This window comes from Panthera tigris, chromosome C1, assembly GCF_018350195.1.
Source record: "Panthera tigris isolate Pti1 chromosome C1, P.tigris_Pti1_mat1.1, whole genome shotgun sequence".
Lineage (NCBI taxonomy): Eukaryota > Metazoa > Chordata > Mammalia > Carnivora > Felidae > Panthera > Panthera tigris.
In genome coordinates, this window is record NC_056667.1 from 166,039,257 (window position 1) to 166,062,359 (window position 23,103).

General features: G+C 38.8%; 1 protein-coding gene and 1 long non-coding RNA gene across 10 annotated transcripts in view; one reads left to right on the top strand and one right to left on the bottom strand.

Moving 5' to 3' along the window:
• Window positions 1-23,103, bottom strand: part of ZNF385B (zinc finger protein 385B) — a 445,637-nt gene that overhangs the window by 106,582 nt on the left and 315,952 nt on the right. The window contains exon 1 of one of the 8 annotated variants that reach the window (XM_007083890.3): window positions 14,301-14,392. The exons of the other annotated variants lie outside the window; for them this stretch is intronic. The gene's annotated coding sequence lies outside the window, so the exon portion shown is untranslated. Of the gene's footprint in view, window positions 1-14,300; window positions 14,393-23,103 lie in introns of those variants that run through there. 8 annotated transcript variants of the gene reach the window in all.
• Window positions 19,634-23,103, top strand: part of LOC122240967 — a 79,309-nt gene continuing 75,839 nt past the window's right edge. Inside the window, exon 1 of one of the 2 annotated variants that reach the window (XR_006220829.1) lies at window positions 19,634-19,745. This is a non-coding gene — a long non-coding RNA (uncharacterized LOC122240967). The remainder of the gene's footprint in view (window positions 19,746-23,103) is intronic. The other variant, XR_006220826.1, reaches the window with a different exon arrangement.

The following is a 23,103-nucleotide window of genomic DNA, read 5'->3' on the forward strand; positions in this document are numbered from 1 at the left end:
CCATTTATAGGTACATGAGGATCCTTTGCCTACAGATGTTATGGGATCACTGACTGATACGCAGACAAAACAAGAGAACAGAAGCCATTCTAGTTAGCGCTTTCTGAATACAGAGATACAAAGAAACTCAGGTAAAGCCTTATTCTGAACGAAGGACAAACCAACTTCTTTTTTGAACCCTCTAACACCCACTGTAGGGTTTATTAGTCATCTTCACACATTTGTGTAACAGTGGCTAAAACATAATGTTTATTATATGCCAACACTTTTCTAAGCACATTATGCACGTATTAATTCACCCGATCTTCACATTAACACAGCAAGGGAGGAACTTACTATTACTGACATTTTGTAGATGAGAAAACAGGGCACACAAAGACTAAGTACCTTGCTCAAGACCACAAAGCAGGTAAGGGGCAGAGTTGGCGTTCAAACCCGTATTGTCTGGTCCGAGAGTCCCTACTTTGACCACTATGCTATGCTGCCTTGCTGATATAAAAAGAAGGCACTGTCTTCACGCTAGGCAGAGAATGCCTTGCATCATACATAGCATATAAGAAAAATTACATATCAAATGTCAGCTACTTCTAAATATGCATGTTTTACTCCTAAACATTTCCAAGCAGTTGTTTTTCTCATTACTGCCACATAAAGGTCTGAAATGCTTAGCAGCAAGTGACTTCATGAAGCAGTTCTATATCATGTGGGAAATCATGAGGATAATCTAAATCAAATACCAAATCTCACTGTGCCTTTAATATCACTGTGAAAACAGCATGCTTTTCTAGGACACACTGTGAAGTCTGAGGTGATAAGATAGCATATCCTAAAATTACTTGAAACCAAAAATGGATTTGTGATTGTTATTTCCAACTCACCAAGAATGTTCTTGTTTTGACAGGTTAGAACATGGGGATACAGACCTCACCTTGATATATAAGGTCTTAAAGTGTACAAACCTCAGTGATTTCTGCACAGTATTTGGTCAGGCTGTTTACAAAGAAAGTTCAATATTAGCTTATAGAACCAAGACAGAATTCCAAGAAGACTCAGCTTGTTTTGTCATTCACATAAGGCCCTTTGTTTGTTCTCCTCCATCTATTGTCTCCTTTTTAAAGAGATTAATTAGTTACCTTGCAAAATATGAATGAATCAAGGAGGAGTGGTGTCTACTGGGCATAGCACATGTTATGCAACATGACCCTTATGTAATAAATCTTTTGGAAAGCAGGTCTTCTTTTCCCCGTGAGACCTGTCTTCACTTTTCTCATGTGAGACTTGGCAAATGGGACATTCTGAGTCTGACAGGCCACTTCTGTGCTCCTCAGCTGACAACTATTTTACACAGATGTCAGCTGAAACCCTTACTGGGGCACGTAGAGGATCAGAACTTTTGAATCACATCCAGCAAACAGAATCCATCATCCCTCAGCTCTCTGCCTGCCGCATCCCATCCCAACAGCAGCTTAGCACCCCTACAAGTAAGTCAGCCCAGCTCCAGTGAAACAGCACACACCATGGGCAAGGGATCATGTGATGGTCAACATGAAGCTGGCTTAGGGCGTTCCTCTGTGAGAAGTTCTCTAAGGAAGGGAAATCTCTGAAGTTCTGTGATTATCTTTTATAGAGATTTAGGAGCTTGAGAAGAGATGTGAAGGAATTTAGGGCTTTTTCTTGTGTCGTAGTCGCTTTAGAGTCAGAGTCCAATTCAAATTTTGCTTCCACTATTTATTAACTAAAGATGTCACTTTGGCGAGTTACTATCTGAACCTCATTTTTCTCAACAGAAATACCTACCTTTTTTAGGTTTGCAAGTAGAAGAACATCATAACACATGTAAAATGCTTAGCACAGTGTCTGGCACAGAGTATGCCTTCAATAAATGTTAATTCTCTCTTTCTCTAAAACTGAAAAGGGCCAGGTGTTTGGAGGTCTGCATTTAGAAATGACTCCAGTATCCTCGGCACATTCCATTTTCGTTGGCTTTGTTTTTGCTTTATGTTTTTGTTTTGGGTTCTTAAATTAGGATCCATGGACTCCCCCTCTCCAAGAATTCTATGCAAATATTTGCAACCATGCTCATTTTTGGGGAAAGTGGAATCAGATGTAACCAATTTTCAAAGGATTCTATGATTCACAGAGATTTTTATTCTTAATAGTTGTTTCTTAATAGTTCCAGGCAAAGAATATCTTTTTGTAAATCAAATTTGATTTTTAATGTACTAGAAGAACCAGTGAGCAAAGGAACTCTACAACGAATCTTTCTGTAAAGCAAATACTTGCCTCATAAACTGCATATTTAATCCAAACTTTTCCAGTTTTTAAGAAAGATTTAGAATTTCAATATAAGGTTTGCTTAAAATAGGACTCCTAGTGATATTATATGCATAGCAGGAACTTCCACTAACAATTTACAATGTAGCCTAGGGTCAAGTTCAGGTATAATGTAAACTGAAAAAGAAAGAACTCCAAAAAGTCCCTGCTCTTAACTGGGCAGAATTTTAGTTATCCTCTGCTCCAAAGACCTCATTTTACGGATGAAGAAATTGAGGTTCTCAGAGGTTACATGACTTGCCCAAGGTCATTGCAATAGTTACCGACAATAAGGAATAACAGCTGTAAGAATAATGACAGTGATTATGATGATGATGACAGCACTATGATCTGTTGAGCATTTACTTGAGCTAAGCCTTTTAAAGACTTTAACCTCATGTACTTCAGCTATAACCCTAGAGGAAGATTTTATTACCTCCACCCATCAGATGAAGAACTCTGCCCAGGGCTCCACAGCCAGTAAATGGACAACTCAGAACTCGAACCAACTCAAAACTCAGAATCTGTTTTCGCTGGAAAGACTGTGTTTTTAGCTGCTTCCCAGAATAGAACAGAACAGAGAGTCTTGAAGTAGACTGGTCTTGAAGTAGAAACAAGAGGTTAGTTAGGAAAGATGTTATCTACAACCTTCAAGGTATATTCATGTATTTGAATGGGTTTTTAAAAAATACATTATTAGACAGTTCTTGATAATGCTACACCCTCACAGATACATACTTGGAATACACCAGGAGTATAAGCTCCAGAATAAATCCAGGTCAACTGCTTGCAATATCATCCTTAGACACAACCCTCTTTGACCAGGCCTCTCCCCAGACTGTAGACCAAGGGGATTGGTCCACATGGTGTCTACCCTCTCCTCCCCCCACTTCTAAGCCACATTCTGGGTATCTGGGATTCCATATGTTCATCCTCAAATGGCCCTGGAACTACTTCCAGGACCTACATAGGTTTCTTCTAGACCTCTCTCCCTTGAGGCAGATAATAATAAAATGTGGGACCAGAATGGCTGTTTTCCATAGGTAGAGCTTGGCAGCCGGGATTGGGGGGTCCATACTCCTACAGTATAGGACTGGGCCAGGATTAAAAAAAAAAAAAAAAAAAGAGAGTGGGACAGGAGCCACTTTGTGCTTCCCTGTTCTGGCACAGAACTCTGACATGTCTGGGAATTCTAAAATAAAACCTGGCCTTCTCAGGTTTTTATGAATATATATTTGTCAGGATAGAAGGATGAAATATACTTTGTTTAGCAGCTTAGTGCCTTGATTTTTAAACTTTGTAATAGTTTATAATAGGTAAACATGGGCATCAATTTTTATCCTTGTCTCGGACCTTGCATACAATGGGACAGGACAGGGCAGGCCTGCCTGCTTTTCTACTTGCCAGTGCTGTTCTTTCTCAGCCTTCCTGGTCCTTGGATCCCTTTGATATGGCTCCATATCTGCTTTGGTACCTATTTTCCTCATTCTACTTTTACTGATGACTTGGTATGAAATCCATCTATCCAAACATCATCTGACATTTAATGATGGCTGATTATAAGCCACACACTGTACTCGGTGCTATGCATGTAACAATGGATGAGAAACCCTCAGTTAGTCCCTGCCATTGTGGAGCTAACTGCCTGTGACAGGTCCACTTGAAAATAGAGGCATTTAAAAGAGAGCATGACAAGTGTGATGATAGGAGTAATACTGGCTATACTAAGGGAGCTCTTTCATGGGTGTCCAGTTAGGTTTTTTTGAAAAAGTAAGGGACTAAACTGAAAACCTGGAGTAGGATTCAGCTAGGCAAAAGTTAGGAATGAAGTAGAAGAGGAGGAGCTGGTTCCATGTATGTTTTACGTAGAGGGAAGTACACAAGAGGCCACGCCTTCAGCTAGAGCAGGCATGGTGCCCTGAACTGAAAGAATTTCAGTCTTGACCAATGTATGTCTCTGGGGTGAGAATTGTTCCTGGAGAGGTAAACTTGAACAAGACCAATGCAGGTCTTATAAGTCATGTTAATGTGTTCAGACTTGACCTAAAGTTGAAGGGGAGTCAAGGGCAGATTTTAAACAAGGGCCTGACATGATGAGATTTCTTTGTTAGGAACATCAGTGGTTGAAACATGGGTTACGTGTATGTGCAAGAGGAGCTGGTGGGGAAAGGGTGGGAGGGAGGAGCAGGGCTGATGGTGCTGAGTCCAAGTAGGAGGCATTATAGCAACCTAGGTGAGAGATGATCTTAGCATAAATTGAGGGTTAGGCTGCAGTGAGAAGATTGGCCAAAGGGGTAGAATCAATAGGACACAATGAATGTTTGGACATGGGGCTAACATCCAATGGACTAAATAAAGCAAAGCTCCCAACCTGGGTAGATGGAGGGATCAGTCACAGAGAAGGAAAGCAGATGAAGGTGAAAGCTTGAAGGGAAACTTGGTTTCTGAGCGATGACCTCAGCACCACTCCAACTCAATGGCTTTTGATTTTCATCTTTCTACGCCACACACTAGGACTGAGAGTCTAGGGCCTAAGTGCTAGACTTTGGGGGCCTCCTCTTCCCACTGTGCCCTGCTTGTTTTCTACCATCAGGAGGAAGGGTGGATAAGCAATAGCCATGAAAAGGGGAATCCTTAGATGAGGCTCTCAATTTTCATTCATCTGTAAAATACCATCATTTGTTTAAAACACTTTGCTATCATAAAAGTTACCAGGACTATTCAATAAATGACAGTGGGTCAGAATTTTCAGTTATATTTGATTTTGGGGTATCTCAAATACTACAGCAAAGTTCAGATTTAGTCATTACGGCAAAATTTGCTCTCGGGTATTTGATGTCAACCTAATAAATGTTGATCCTTTAAAGATGAAGAAAGTTATGTAGAGAATGGCTAGTACATATCCTTCCCTACCATCTTCTCAGACTTTACACACGCATTTCATAGTACATTGATTACAGAAATCAATCCTTATCCATATATCTGAGTTAAAGACTCTTCTGAATCTCTAAGAATTTCACATGGGCTATTAATACCAGAAGGAACATTTTAAGTAATAACACTTAGTTTTGGATAAAAGGAATAATGTAATTTTTATTTTTTATTTTGCCATACTATACATCAACTGATATGCTATCAATCCTTTATGGAATTAGCAGCAACCAGGAAAAAGTAAAAACAAAAACAAACAAGCAAACAAACAAACAAAAAGACACTAAAGGATGGGTTCAGTTTTTGAAAACAAACTTTTCAAAAGTAAATGTGTCATTTTGCTCAATATTGATGAACATTGTCTGAATTATTTATTAGCTGTATTATATGCAGTACAGTTGGGTCTTTAAAAAATAATATAAAATTTAGGTGAAAAGCCAAATTTAAGAAAGTTACTTTTGAACTTCTTAACAATTGTGCTATGTGAATTTTTAAAGTTAAAAAAATAGAAATCGATGCTATGTGAGGAAAAAAAGAAAAGTGGATGATAAAGCTTTCAAGGGCTCTATCAATATTTTAAGCAAGCTTAGAGGAAAAAGTCAAGTTGTTGCATCAGAATTACCAAGGTTACTCATATCTAATGCCTGTGCGGCTTTGGATAAAATTCTTTATTTCTTTATATCTTAGTTTTTTTTCATAAATAAAAGAAGCAGAATCAAAAGGAATTCACCAAAATGCCATAGGAAATAAGGCTTATAGCGAGTTTTGACATTTGCTTGATAAAAAGTATAGTATTATTAGATCCGTCTTACTTTATCTTTACACAGACCCGTATACCTGTGAACCAAAAGGAATGATTTTTTAAAATCACTTCTTTACTATGATGATCTTTAAGACTGATAACAAAATCTTTCCCTAGGAAGAATGGGCAAGTAAAACTTAACACAATGAGAATGCCTCAGTAGAAGTACTACTCATGCCTAGATTAAGGAGTTTGAATCCTACATGTGAACTGCATTTTGCAGGGGGGAAACATATCTAAACCACCATCTATCCAGGGAACAACAGAACTGCATGATTCTGTGGATAAAATACAGACCAGAACTGATATGAATCAGACAGGCAGCACTGTCCTACTCAGAACACTGTACAAGAAAATAAACTTTTCTGTTTATCCTTCTCAAAATTGTTAGGAGTTCTCTTAATGCAAACAACAAAGTAGAAAGTCCATGGAAGTGGAATCTAAACTATTTCTGTTTGGCTCTGAGCAAGGTATTTATCTATTACATCCAGAACAAGGAGCAGAGTGGACTAAAAAATATCCCCGAGTAAACAATGGTGAAATCTGCCGGGTAACCACAAAAATAATGACTATTGAAACACTCACATTATAGTCAAATTAATTGTAGCTCCTTACAGGAAAAGACCATTAAAAGCCACAAAGCCTATAAACAAACTAGATGGAAGTGACGTTAAAAGAGCCTAATCCAATGTCATACTTGCACACAGAGGAAATTGTATTCTTCACATGGCATAAATCATTAACATAAGTACAGAAACAATGGTGGACCACCTAACATCTTCCCTCGTGGTTCAGAAGAGTCGTGTGAGAGGGACTGTGAAGACGCCAGGTTGAGGAGGCAAGGCTAATGAGAAAGAAGTGGGTTTGCTTGCTGCTTCCCTTGCTGTCTGCCTCCTTCCTTCTTGAACTTCTCTTTAGCCATGCCTCCTGAGATATGTCTCTCCAGGTCCTCCTCTGCCCTCTCTGACCAAGTTGCTCTGTCCCTGTAAGGCCTGCTCTTCCTCTTCTGTGTATGTTGATGTTTGGGTTTCATCACTGGTTTTCTGTGGTCCTCTACACGCTCTCCCTGGATGACCCCTGCTTCTCAGGGCATTGTCTCTGCAAAGGACTGCTACACAGAGCCCTGCTTCTGCCCCAAGCTTCAGCTTTCTATATCCTCGTTGCCAGCTGGATGCCCCATAACCATGTCTAGAACCAAACTTATTTGGGCTGAAAGATTTTACTCTGAAATGTGAGAGAATGAAGTTACTCATCCTAAAGGAATATCCTGAGATAATAAAAGATATATTTAGAAGAGGAAGAGAGCCAGTGCCAAAGACTGAGAAAGAAAGAACATTAACCATACTTCTTATAAATCTTCAGTGTGCAAGAATTACATATTTTAACAATATTTTTAACCATCTGAGTACAATTAAATTTAACATTATTTGAACTTTAGGTTCAAATGAAGGGTGGCCCTTTGTTCTATTGGATTTGTTTTCGCCCCTCACCAAATGTTACAACCGGACTGAGAAACAGAAGTAGGAATGCTGTTTATTTGGAATTCTCCTTGGCCTCTAAGCATTGCTCTTTTCCCTTGCGAAGTGGAGAAGCTTTCAAAGGCCACTCTGAGTGAAGCTCCATGTGGGGGCTGATTCCACCCCCTGTTCACTGCAGAATGCTCAACTCAGAGGAGGAATATGGGGGTGGGGGAAGGAAAGCAAAAGGGAGGAAAGAACGAACAATTAACATATTTCTCTCTCTACTAAAATTTGTATGTAAAGAAAAAGTGGTGGGGCACCTGGGTGGCTCAGTCGGTCTAGCGTCCCACTTCAGCTCTGGGCATGATCTTGCGGTTTGTGAGTTCAAGCCCCACGAACCCTGCATGGGGCTCTGTGCTGACAGCTCGGAGCCTGGAGCCTGCTTCAGATTCTGTGTCTCCCTCTCTCTCTGCCCCTCCCCAGCTTGTGCTGTCTCTCAAAAATGAATAAATGTTAAAAAAAATTAAAAAAAAAGTGGTAACTAATTATGCCAAAATGTTTTGGTGTTATCAGAAAAGTCTTTTAAAGGAGAGGTGCCCATGCTTTTAGATTATGTTCTCACCTAATGCTAATACAATACCCACAAAATATTTGAAAAATTTAAAGTTCTAGAAGATCTTAGTTGAAAACCTGTTAGAATTTATCCATGGGTTCATTTTTTAAAGCAAAAGTGGAAAGAAATTTAAATTCTAATATGTTTTCAGAAAAACTTGAAATTGATTCTTCCCTTAGACAACTCTTCTCCTAGTATTCTTTAAATTAAATGATGGCAACTACCATAACACAGGCTTCCTACCTTTCCTTTTTTTCTCACAGCCACACAGCCACACAAACACCAGGTCCGACATATTTAGTCTTCCAATATGTCTCAAATTCATCCCTGTGACTGACCACTGCCCTACTTCAGATCCTCACCTTTTCCCATCATTACTGGTCTCCTTCACTCCACATTTATTCTCCTTGGCTCCACCTCTAAGGCTGCTGCTAGAACAAATTGCCAAAAATCTAAACTGATCCACACAAATCTTCCACTTAAATCCTTTTTTTTTTCATTCTATTTCATTTCATCTACTCAAAAAACCTCTGCTGAGGACCAGGACCTGTGTGTCAGATAAATGTACAATGTTGGGAACATGGAATGAACAAGACCAGCAGGGTCTCCATGCCCATGGAACTTTGCCTTCATCATCAAACTTACACTCATGTGGCTAACATGGCCTTCCAAGATGAGACCCCTAACTACCATGTGAGTTTCTCTTCTCACCATCCCTGTTTCAAACACTGCATTAGCAACACACATCTGTTTATAGCTACCTGTATACGTCATGCAATTTCTCACCACTGATTTTTCTCCTACTGACCCTTTTCTCTCCTCCCCCACTTCATCTGCCTATTTCTATGCATTTTTTTTAAGAGAGGAAGCCTCTCTTTGACTAATTCAGACTGGGTAAAGTATTCCTCCACTGTGTTCCCATCACATCTACATTCCATATCACCATACTTAATACACTTTATTCTAAATATTCTAAATATTATATGTATATATATACACACACACACATACACACACACTTTATTTTAGGTATGTCTAGTTCTAGGCAAATATTTATTTAACAACTACCAAACATAATGACTCAAATATTCTATAACAATTTTAGAGAAAATTGGTGGCAAAGAGATGCTGTGATTACACGGAGTTATAATTCAGGGAAGAGGGCAGGAGGCAGGAGATGTTTGGATCCCAGTTCTAATTCTATATCCATGATAGGCTTAAAAATCCAGGCAGTTCAACAAATATAGAGTAAGTTCAACTGACTGTCTTGTTCTAGTAATCTCTGCTCACTAGTATGTTTGCCTTCCTGATTGAGGTATTAATAATTAAGTGTGTTGTGATAAAGCCTGGTCCTTTTGCTAGTGGAGAGGGTTTGAGGAAAAGTTCTTAACAGATGGCTTCAAGCATTCTTCACATGAGAATATAGAATCCAGGAGAAAACTGTATATAAAAATACACTGAGGCAGTAAAGAGTAATCATTACCTACAATGATTACCTACAAATGACATGGAGGAGAAGCCCTATTAACATTGGGTTACTAGCGTAAAACCTAAGACTTTCTTTGAGGCCTTCAGAATACTCCATGAGACAAAAAGCAGACTACGCAGGCCCAGTTGGATTGAAGAGATCTTGTTTTTTAAGGTCAATATTAGTGGGGAAGTAAGCCAAAGCTGCCTTCTCAGATGAGATCTTGGAATAATTTCTTTTTTCCATTTTAAGCTACTTCTGGTTCTCATTAGAGTAGATAATATAAAGTTGATTATATATCAGATATAAAAAATCTCATAGTGAAACAAAATTTCTCTAATAACAAGTGCCAAAAGTATACATGTACATCCTTTCCATCTGTAAGACAATTTACTATAATTCTCTAATTATGCAGAGCTGGTATCTTCTTTAAATAGAAACTTTGCCTGTGTATATCAGTATATTTCTAGTAGAAAATGTGGCAACTAGACCTGTGCTCTTTTATAACTACTGATCTTGAGGGAAAAAATCAGGTTAATTTAAGGGTTTATTAAAACCTTGTAAGTTGTATAACTTCTTACTAGAAAAAAATAATAATTGCTTTTTAACAAAAGTTTGGATCATTATGCTTCAGTGTTTTTAGTAAATTACTAAGATGAATACTACTTCTGCCCACAGTAAGATAAAACAATGAATAAAATAATTGCTTTTTGGGCTGTAGTGACTGTCTTTGTTTAAGAAACAAAAAAAGTGCACACGCACTCACACCTGCACGCGCACACAACACACACACACACACACACACACACACACACACACACACACCAAATAATTGGTGGCCGTGAACGGATGTTAGTATGCTTCTGTGAGTTTCTTGGGCTGATTTTGTAATCCTGATAATGTTTTTAAACTGATATATGTCTATTAAGAAATTATTAATTTTTGGGGGGCAACTGGATGGTTCAGTTGGTTAAGTGTCCAACTTTGGCTCTGGTCATGATCTCGTGGTTCGTGAGTTCGAGCCCCGCATCCAGCTCTGTGCTGACAGCTCAGACCCTGGAGCCTGCTTTAGTTTCTGTGTTTTCCTCTCTCTATGCTCCTGCTCCACTTTGTGCATTCTCTCTTCCTCTCAAAAATGAATAAACATTAAAACATTAAAAAAATAAATTATTAATTTTTTTCTGTTTTGACAATTACTCATTATTTAATTACATGTTTATATGGTATTGCTGTTGGCTAGATACCTTAGACATTACTTTCTTTAACTAGTTACAGTACTCTGAATATGGGATGTGTGTGTGTGCATGTGTGTGTGTGCATGTGTGTGTCTGCGTATGCGTCCATATGTACATGGATAAAACTCTTCATACATGTTCGTATTTATGTGTTGCACATTTAAGTATCATAGACTCACTTATTAGTTCAAATACATTCATGCATTCATTCAAATATTTCTTATGCATCTATCATGAGCCAGGTCCTGTGTTTATCCTGAGTGAGACATGATCCTTGTTCTCCAGAATCTACTAGGGAAAACAAAAGAAACATATGGGACAAAGGTAGTGAATGAGTTCTATACAAGGTAATGTGTAACTCTCCTTTCTGAGTACATACTACAACTTAAACCATATATTAAAACTGTAACAGGTATACACAAAGCAAACTGTCATAGTATAGTCATCTTCCCTTCTCAAATCAAAACCATCAGAGGGTATGTGTCAGTGTCTGTCCATATGAGTAGTCACACTGAGACCATTATGAGGCATAAAAAGAAAATAATTTTATGCTACCAGATACCTTATGCATCCATATATTCATAGTTGCTTTGCCCAGATGCTGAGAACTATTTAGGGTCAACTCAAGTCATTAGTATTATTAATTTCCAATCAAGACAGTTCAGAATTTACTAACCCATGTACTTAGTGGGAAGTAGTTCTTTTACGTTTCAAAGTCACTAGACCGTGTTCCTGAAGGCTGAAAGTCATATTGGCCTTTCATTGTTTGTTCAGCAAATCAGAGTTAATGACATTTACAATGCTAATGCACTTTGCTCCAAAGTATGTTAACTCCAGGTTTGGCACAGTTTCTCCTACCTGAGAAAAGCTTATTTGACCTCTCGCATGAAACTTTAACCAGAACTAATGATCTGAATAAGAACATTCCCTTACTCACTCGTATATCCACAATCACATGTACATATTAAATCTAGAAATGTATGAAATTCTGTAATTAACTATTCCATTTGAGAATCAGGATTAATGTGCAAGACAAATTAAGGTATGTATTATTAATTTATCCCCACATACACATTAGATTACCCGACAAATCTGGGCACAGTAGTGGCAGACTACTTCCCAGTCGTTATGGTTGACATAGCTTATGTGACAATGACCTCTTATGTTAGACTTTTAGAATCAGACTCATAGGAAAATATGTATTTTGGTAGAAATTATTTCCTAGATAATTTGGAGAACTGCAAATAACTGTACTTTTCTGTATACCAAATTTCAAGCAGCTAAAGCTTTGCTTCTTTAATGTTCTTTTAATCACAATTATTAGCATATGTTGACTGTTATTGGCTTACTGGTATGAAATGAAAAAACAAGAATTCCAAACTCAGTTTACTTTATTAGTGAGCATGTAATGACCTCAAACCAAAGTCAGATAAAAAATCCCATTGGCTTGCTTAAAGTGTAACTGGTAGAGTTTAAAATATCTGCTAATTATTAACTGTGTTAATCTGTTGCTTGACCAGGCAAGAATGAATATACACACACAGAGATAGATATTCAGGTGACAGTTAAGGTGCTCATATCTCATATTATGAATTTTATAACACTTATAAGCTTGTGTACAATAGTCTACATAATTTGAATAATATTTTATCTTCAAGTCCAAAAAATGTATAAATTTGGTTTGACAGTTAAACTCAATGCAATAGGATTTGATATGTGCTTAAAAAATAATAACCAACAATTTTGAACAATTTTCTGTGCAGTGGGTGTTATGCTAAATAATTTCTATGCATTACATAATTTACTTTTCATTAGAAACCTGTGAGGTGTACTCTAATTTTCATGTCACAGAGAAGATTGAGAAATTTTAGAGAGTTAAGTAATTTTCCCACTTACTGTTAATAAGCGACAAAACTTAGATTGAAACCAAACTTCAGTGACTCCAGAGCCAAACTCCAGCTCATATATGGTCTGCTATAGATTAGAAATTGGAAGGCCTGGAATGAAGTCTCAGTGGCAATCAATTTTCTAATATATAAAATAGAGCCAATAATATATCCCAACCATCCCTCCAGAGTTACCATGAGGATTCAAGAGATAATGTAGGCAAGAAAACTGTAGAGTGCTCTACAAATAACACTTTATTACATTGTAATACCTTAACATTTTACAATACCCAAGGCATTTTGTGGGGCCAAACGATGACATTAAACCAAATATTTCACTCAAGAAAGAGACTTTAGGAAGCCACCAGAGCAATTTTTTACTGTAGCAGCTTTTAAGTAGGTTGCCCAGGGTGGCACAGGGCAATCAGAAAAAACATTCACCCTTTGTGGGTACCATGATAAATGAAAGGGGGGGGGGTCAGTTCTGAGGGTTGAATGTTTTTATTCTCCAAAAATTCATATGTTGAAGACCTAACCTCCAAAGTGAATATGGATTGGAGGTAGGGCATGATAGTTACAGTGATAGTTAAATAAGGTCATAAGGGTGGGGCCCTAATCCAATAGGGCTGATAACCTTACAAGAAGGGGAAGAGATACCAGAGTACTCTCTCTCTGCCATGTGAGCACACAGAGAGGAGGCAACTACCTACAAACCAGGAAGAAAGTTCTCACCAGAAACTGACTTGGCAAGAACTTTTACATTGGACTTCCCAGTCTCCAGGACTGAGAGAAATAAATATTTGTTGTTTAGGGGACCTGGTCTATGATATTTTGCTATGGCAGCCCAAGCCAACCAGTATAACCAGTATCATGTTCACCCCTCATGTTACCAATGTCACCAAAAAGCAGGGCCATCTGAGTCCTGTCCAGCTGCCAGCTGGATGGCCGTGTGGCCTGTTAGATCACATGAGGGGCTGAAAACCTACAGTTAGGACCCATGGAATATAAAAATGTCCTAGGCAGGCTTAGCATAAATGGGGCTCAGTATAAACTGCTTTGCCTAGAATAAAACTGTCCAAGTTCAGCAGATTATACTAAATATCCTCAGGAAAACAATCAAACCAAACCAGTAGAAAAATGAAAAAATTTCCAAAGATGCAGTCCCATGTCTGTAAATATAAATTATTGCCAAAAGCTTGAAACTGACTCCATGAAAAGAGTAAACAGTGGAAAAATTCTGATGAACAAAATTACAACTGAGCAAACAAAGGAATTTCTACATTAAAAATGACTAGCATAGTTCACTTTGCATCTTCCCCTTTTCACCAGAGCACAGCTACTTCTAAATTAATCTACCAGAGTTTCCTCAGCTAGAAGGGTAGTGAGCTGAAGCCATTAAATATAAAAACAAGTACACATTGAATTATTACTTCTGCAGCTTATTTTCCTTAGGATGATATAAACCTCATTTCTTGGGAGTTGTGTTTTAGTTTACAAGAAGATAGGCAAGTTTTCAAATGTAAACACAGCTTCCCAGGAGGATCTATCCTAAAATCTAAGTAATGCATAGTTGAGAAAATGTTTCCACTTACCTTCTCCTTTCACACTAATCACCTTCCAGATGATTTAAAGAAAATATCATTTGGTGAGCATTCATTCCATGTGAGGCACTATTCCAGGTGCTTAAGGAAGGCTCTGCTAGTTTTCTTGCTACTCTCCATGATACCTGAAGTATTAGTTTAGCAAACTGCTTCCCAGATAAAGAAAACATTTCCCAGGTTCCCTTGCAGCTAGCTGGGGCCACATGACTAAGTTCTGGCCAATGAGATAGGAGTTGAAGTGATAACTTCCGGGTCATTCCCTTAGAAAGAAAGGTATGTTTCCTCTAGCTTTCCTCCCTCTGGTGGCCTGGAATGTGGAAGTGGTGGAGACTTGAGCATGCAATAAAAGGAATGCAGATCAGAGACGGCTAAGCAACAGGATGGAGGCTTCCCCAAAAGCCTTTATACCATTTCTGGGTTGTTAGATGAGGCAGAAACAAGCATTTGCCTTGAGAAAACCACTGTGTCCTTGGGCTGTTGTTACAGCAATCTATCCTGTATTTTCATTAATAGAGGACTGCATATATCTTGTGAGGTACGACTATCCCAGTTTTAACAGGGAATTAAGGTTTAGAGGGATTGAAGAACTTTTTTATAATCACACAGGTGGTAAGTGGTAAGGCTGGGATTTTAATCAAGTGCCTTTCCCGTTAGTTCTTTTTTATACTAATAGAGAGAAAATTACTAATTTATAGAAAATTAGTGTTGTGCAGCTTTCTAATCCCTGATCTATTAATCTGATAGGATTATAAAAAGGTTTCGGTTTCCTTGAATTAGAATCAGTGCTACAAACCCCTTTATTTCTAATAAAGTGTCTGACAGTTACCAACTCCTCCAGGACCTACCCCTCAAAAAATGTTCCATTAGAAAAATTATAGACAAAAAGTATGCTGATTCTCCTGGACTATGAGGTAGAGGACTAGTAAGAATGCTCTAACAATTTACAAAATAATATACTGAAAAATCACAATAACTCAGAAACAGATCAGAGGTTTTTCTGGTATGCATTTTCTTTCCTGATGTTACCCTTATGTTAACACATAAATTCATTCTCAGAAGGAACCATATGTGCATTCATTCAACTTTTAACAACTTTTAACAACATTTACTGAGTGCCTAGTCTATGTCAGGTACTTCTTTAGACACTGGGGAAACAGCAGGAAACAAACTAGACAAAGGTGGAGATTGTTCTCAAATGTATCAATTGTAGGTAATGTCCTACACAAATGAACATAACAGGCTTTCGATGTGTGCCAGTAATTCATATTTTTTAAAATAAACATTTTTGGAGTAGTTTTATTTTTTTACTTTATTTTATTTAATGTTTATTTATTTTTGAGACACACACACACACACACACACACACAGAGTGCCTAGTGCCGCTGGGGGAGGGGCAGAGAGAGAGGGAGACACAGAATCTGAAGCAGGCTCCAGGCTCTGAGCTGTCAGCACAGAGCCCGACCTGGGGCTCGAACTCACCAACTGTGAGATCATGACCTGAGCTGAATGAAGTTGGACACTTAACCGACTGAGCCACCCAGGCGCCCCTATTTTTTAAATTTTTTATTGTTTTGAAGTTTATTTGGGAGAGACAGAGTGTGCGTGCATGTGAGCTAGGCAGGGACCAAGAGAGAAGGCGAGCAGAGTGTGGGTGCATGGGAGCTAGGTAGGGACCGAGAGAGGAGAGAGAATTCCAAGCAGGCTCTGCATTGTTAGTGCTGAGCCTGACACAGGGCTTGATCCCATGAACCTTAAGATGATGACCTGAGCCAAAATCAGAGTCAGATGCTTAACCGACTGAGCCACCGAGGTGCCACGTTTTGGAATACTTTTAAAATTTATGGAAAAATTATAAAGATGATACAGAGAGTTCCCATATACTCCTCACCCAGTTTCCTCTAATGTGCCTCTTATAGTTTTTGTTTGTTTGTTTTTTCTTGGTTGTGTATGTGTGTGTGTGTGTTTAAACTAATGTCCTTCCTCTGTCCAAGGTCCAATCTCAGACTAGCACATTACATTTATGCCTCAAGCTTCCTTAGTCTCCTCTAGTCTGTGACAGTTTCTCAGTTGTTCCTTTGTTATCATGGCCTTGACAAGTTTGAGGAGGTATTTTATGAATGTCCCTCAATTTGGGGTTGTCTAATTTTTTTTTCATAATTGAATTGGAGTTTGGGTTTTTTTTTTTCTTTTTAAAGAATATCACAAAGGTAAAGTGTCCTTTTCATCACTTCAAACCAATGATAAATGGGATAAATGATAGCAATATGACTTATCACTAGTCATGTTAACCCTGATCTAAGGATTCCTGATTTTGTTTATGGAAAAATTTTGGGTGTGCTTTTTGCTACCAGGATGAGCTCCATTTCTGTAAGTCTGTATTAAAATATAGTAAATTTATTTGGGAACACACACACACACAACATACACACATGCACATGACTTAGAGGTAATAAAATAACGTTAGGTATAGAAAGGTAAAATGAATTCTTAAGTGCTACATTTCTGTCATTTGTTTGTTTGTTTATTTAATGTTTATTTTTGAAAGAGGAAGAGCATGGGGGAGGGCCAGAGAGAGGGGGGTGGGACAGAGGATCCAAAGTGGGCTCCGCACTGACAGCAGAGAGCCCGATGTGGGGACTGAAGTCACAAACCCCAGGATCATGACCTGAGACAAAGTTGGATGCTTAACTGACTGAACCACCCAGGGGCCCCTCTGTCCTTTATATTCAAGATACTAGGTGTTAAACAATTTACACATAAGCACTCTTACTGTGTCAGAATGTATTTTGGGGGTACCTGCGTGGCTCAGTGGGTTAAGTGTCTGACTTTGGCTCAGGTCATGATCTCATGGTTTGTGAGTCCAAGCCCCACACTGGGCTCTGCGCTGACAGTGCAAAACCTGCTTCGAATTCTGACTCACCCTCTCTATGCCCCTCCCCCACTCACACTTTCTCTCTGTCTTTCTCAAAATAAATAAACTTAAAATAAAAGAATGTATTCTGTTTTCTCTTTAAAAGAGACAGATCATCACCATCCTCACTCTGTCCTCTAATCTGCTGCTTGGCACACAGCATTGGTGACTGGTACTCTAGCATGCATTTTGAATATCAGGGCCATACTTTAGCATTGGTAAGTATTAAGCTAAAAGGAGCCTGGATTCCTTAAACATCATACAAACCCTGGATTGCAGACCTCCAGACTTATTTTCTGGGGGAAAAAATAAACTATCTGTTTAAGCAATGATTATCAGGGCTCTGTTTCTGAGTCGAATGCAATTCTTAATAGAGGTAGCTTGGAGAAGAGGCAGAGGGATGTCAGATTTATTGAGAGCACTATGTACCATGTACTTTATATGATTTAGTTCATGTCATTATCAAAACAAAACAAAGTTGAAAAAATTAAAGATCAATGGCAATAAAACTCATGTTTAGGTTTACAAAGCTCAGTATTAGAACAAAACCAGAATTTAACTTTCTTTTAATGTTTACTTTTTTCTGAGAGACGGGGGCGGGAGGGGAAGAGAGAGAGGGAGACACAGAATCCCCAGCAGGCCCCAAGGTCTGAGCTGTCAGAACAGACCCTGATGCGGAGCTTGAACCCACGAACTGTGAGATCATGACCTGAGCTGAAGTCGGATGCTTAACCGACTGAGCCACCGAGGTGCCCCAGAATGAAACCAGAATTTAAATCAAACCATGTTTTCTCATCACAGCATGCTAAAATGTCTTGTTTATCATATGTGCCCAGACCTTTGTTGATTACTAGCAATGGGTATAAACACATATATTGTTTTAATTCACTCACCAATAAAAGACATTTAAATAAATAAAGTGACATATACTTAAATACACAACAAAACAGAAACACGCATCCATAGTTTGAATCTTCCCACTTCTCTCCATGATCAACATCTCAAAGAGTAGAAGTGGCATCAGGGTGACTTCAGGAGTGACACATCAAACTTATTGTCCTCAGCCTACATATAACTATAGATTTTTTTTCTGGGCTAGAATGGGAAGCCATTCAAACCATCCACCCATCTACTCACCTATTTATGCACTCATACAGGGCATCTACTATGCTGAACAACCTGTTACTTCCTACATATATAACGTTGAATAAGACACAGTCCATGTTCTCCAAAAGCTTATAATTTAATGAGAGAAATGGAAAAAGAAATATGGAATTAGAACAGAATAAAGTTTTTCAAGTTCAGCACTAATGACATTTTGTACGGGATGATTTTTTGTTGTGGGCATCTATGCACTGGAGGATAGTTAGCACCATCCCTAGCCTCTACTTACTGCATATTGGTAGCACCCCAATCCTTTGTTATAACCAGAAGTGTCTCCAGACACTTTTACATGTCACATGTCACTTGTCAAATGTCCTTTGCGAGGCAAAGCACCTTTCTATCTCCTATGTCTTCCCCTCCCCCACACCTTATTGAGAACTACTACAAAAGAGTAAAAGCCACCATAAAACTTCAAAATATGGTCACCTACAACAGAGGTCTGGGCCAGAAAAGTTTTCTGGAGAAAGTAAATCCTTAACAGCGGCTTGAAATTTCAGTAAAATGCAGCCAGATGAAGTAAATGACTGTATGTGTTTTTATATGTATCAAGAAGGCCTTCTAAGCATGTGCACAGACTCAGAGTTTATAATGAGTGCAAGACATCTGGCAGAATAAAGGTAGTTGAGCATGTTTGGAATGGGGAGGTGTGCAGTAGAGGGAGTTATGAAAAGTTGTACATGCCCACAGAGGAATACAGGGGTCTAGTTGTCACAAGATGAGACTGTAATCAGAAAAGGCAAACATTTGGGGGAAGAAGGAATTCAGCGTTGGATGTGTTGAATTTGAGTTGCCTGAGGGACAAGGAGGCGAAGGTGTCCAATAGAAAGTTAAATTTTCGGGGCGCCTGGGTGGCTCAGTCAGTTGGGCGTCCGACTTCGGCTCAGGTTATGATCTCGCGGTCTGTGGGTTCGAGCCCCGCATCGGGCTCTGTGCTGACAGCTCAGAGCCTGGAGCCTGCTTTGGATTCTGTGTCTCCCTCTCTCTCTGACCCGCCCCCATTCATGCTCTGTCTCTCTCTGTCTCAAAAATAAATAAACATAAAAAAAAATAAAAATAAAAAGTTAAATTTTCATTTATGGAACACAGGGACACGACTCCGGCCAGAGAATGAACACCATCTGTATCAAGAAGCTGCATGTGTGCATGACATGACCCAGGGAGAGTGTAGAGCTGAAAGGAAGAACCCATGGGCCTGATAGTGGCAGCATGGACAGAGGTGAGGGAGAACAAGAGTGATTGTGATGTCACAGTGAGAGTTTCATAAACACGGCATAAAGGTCAGATCAGATGAGGAGTGAGACATGGCCAATGGAGCTGGCAATTCGGAAGACATGGTGGTCTTTGCAAGAAACATCTTACTGGTATGTTCTGGGTGGTAGCCAACTTACAGGGGGCTGGAGTGGATGGGATGGGATCAAGGAGAGAAACTTTCAAGAAAAGTGTAGAAAGCATTAGAATGATGTAAAGACAGTGCTTATGGTAGAATAAGTGACAAACACACCCCGAGTCAAAAAGGTGAGTGGGGATGGGTAAGAGGAGTTTTAAGCATGAGTTCTGACTTCAGGTTAGCTGTGGATATTGCTTATAGGCTCTATTCTTATTTCTGGCTCTCAGAGTCTCGTGGGTGTTTATATTAAGCTACCTCATAGAATTTCTGAATGTAAGCACAACCGGAATGTTTTTGCCTCTTCACAGCATACCGCACGATTCAGGGTGACTTAACAGTATCAATTTACTTGCCTATGGTGTATCTTCTGAACAAAGAATCAACGTTAACCACTTGACTCTCTCTGTACTAACCATATAGAGTTCTGTTTAAAAACACAATATTCCACTAGTCTAAAAGCAAGAATTCAGAATAAGCCATTTTATAAAGCTCTAAAAATATATTTTCATTAGGTGTGTTTATGAGAATCTTTCCTTTAATTGAAAGGTTTTGATCCAGCTGCCTCAGAATAACTGACTCATGGGAGACAAAAGCTGAAAGGGAGTTTAGAGTCCCTCCACCTCCTTCCTTACCCTTCATCCATTCAGTGATTTTAGAGGAATCACTTTCCTCATGTCCTACAGTTCTTTCCCTTCCACTCGACAGCTTCTGCTGTCACCTTTATCATCTCTGTTGTGTGCTTCTAGATAGCTTCCTGACTGGCTTCCTTGCCTCTAATCTTTGCCCCCTCTAAGCCTTTGCCATACTCTGCTAAAGTGATCTTTCTAGAACACAAATGTGAACAGCTCTTAAGTTCTGCTTAGAACTACTTGTGGCATGGCTTCTTACAAAATTCAGAATCCTTATGTCATATAAAGCCTTCTCCATTTGTTCCAGGCATCCTTTGCATATTTCATCTCATACTTACATTACAGCCAGACAGGACATCTGTTAGATCCTGAGGCTGTATACTGACTTCCTCCCACAGGCCTGTGTTCTTACACCTTTATGCCCTGTTCATCTGCAGAATGACATTCAAACTCAGTTCAAGCATCTTCTCTCTAAAGTCCTTGTCAGTCTTCTTTCTACCACCTGAACCTACATAGGACTGACCACTCCTCTTGTGGTGCCCCCCAATATGTCAGGTATATTTGTATACCTTAAAGAAATTTGTATACCTTAAAGTAGTATCAAACTACTTTACTGCATGCATTAGTTTTTACAGGTGTGTCCCCCATTGAACTCTCAGCTCCTTGAAGACAGGGGCTGCTTTTTAAAATTTTTTTATGTCTTATTGAAACATGGTATTTATCAGGAGATCAGTAAATATCTATCTACTGAACAAATCCAGTCCAAGCCTCTATTACTACCAATGAGGGAACAAGGCCCAGAGAAATTAAATGACTTTCCCAAGGTCACTCATCTAATGAGTGGCAGGGTGGGGAATAGAAGCTGTCAATGGGGCCTGACTTTAAACTAGGGCTCTTAAGGGGTGCCTGGGTGGCTCAGTCGGTTAAGCGTCCGACTTTGGCTCAGGTCATGATTTCCTGGTTTGTGGGTTTGGGCCCCATATCAGGCTCTGTGTTGACAGCTGAGAGCCTGGAGCCTGCTTCAGATTCTGTGTCTCCCTTTCTCTCTTCCCCTGCCCCATTTACACTCTGTCTCTCTCTCTCTCAAAAATAAATAGACATTAAAAAAAATTTTTAAACTAGGCTCTTAGCACTGTCCCAGGTGCTACTTCATCTGTTTGAAAAAGGAATGCCCAGGGCCCAACCTTGTAGTTTGCTAACTTGATTGAACAAAGTTTTAATACTGAATATTTAAGTGAGTATTTGATGGGAAAATTTTGTTTTGTTTTGTTTTGTTTTCTGGTAGAGATAAGGAAAAGTGTGCTAATTTTAAAATGATGGATTATTTGATTTTATTCTCACCTTTTTCCCTACTGTTTGTCCCTTCTATCTGGTTGATTTCACCAATTAGCCTTTAGTGAGGTATTTTCAAAAATTTCAAAATCAATAAGTACATACCACATTCTTCTTGTTGACAAAAGGAAAATAACCATCTTGGATTAAGAATTTACCATATGTATTTCATACATAAATAATCAATAGTAGGTTGAAATTGTTTTTGTTTACTTGTTTTTCTGTTTAGAGATAAGGAGAAGAGAGTAACAAATTCTAGTCTCCCTTGGAATGATGTGATTGAGTTGCCAGATAGGTGAATAAGTTTGTATTAGGTTATAATTTTTTTTTCATAAATGACCATTTAGATAACTAGCTTGTCCTTTTCATTCATTCATTCACAAATAAAACAGAACATTTAACTGGTGAATATGTTTTATTTGGACTGCTTTAATAGTTCCTTGTATATAACATTAATATGTAAAGGCTCTAAAGAGTCCATTAAAACTCTGCACAACAAGCTGTATTTTAATAATGCAGAGACTATGTGAGATGGAAGCCGATTTCTGCCATTTAGATAACATAAGCAAAAACAATTTCCCAAAAGAGCTGAAGCTTATAAGTAAAAGAAGTTTAAAATGCACAGGTCCTACAGATGGCAGAACTTAACATCAGCCTCAAAAGCACAGAAGAAAAGATAGAAAAAAAAAAAAAAATTCTCTCCAAACCCAGGCTTCTTTCAAGTCTCCTACTCAAAAGAGGATCTAGGATGCTAATGAATATTCAACTTCCAGTTTCTTCTAATAACAAATTCCATTTATAAATATGTGAAGTAAAACAAACTTGCCCTATGTTTAGTTTCTCTCAAAAGATAGTCTTTCATATTCCTTTAGGAGTTGATGGTGCCTGAATATAAAAAGACTTGACATACTGAGTGGAGGTGAAAAACTGAGTGCCATTTTGTCAATGGCAGTTTCTAACCTCCATTGGAAAGGCGAGCATTTTGCAGGCTCTTTTCTCTGGATCAGCAAAACTTCCGATACATAGAAATCCTCTTCTGCTTGGGCAGACTTTCATTTCAAAGAGGAGGAATGAATGAGGAAGATGATTTTTCTCATCTTTATACTGAACGTCCCACAAGTCAAGACCCAGTTCTGCCATCATTCCTCCTGCAAGCAGAGAGGTAGGAGGTGGTATTTGAGTTTTGTCAGACTTACCTACCATGGTTGCTAAAATCATCTTCCAACTTAGTCTCTCTCTCTCTCTCTCTCTCTCTCTCTCTCTCTCGGGAAGGAGCCCGAGGCTATCAAAACCACTCATTCATCACCTCCCACACCACAATGATTCTCTGAGCAGACATCCTGGGCTGCCATAATTTGCTTGACAGCCCTG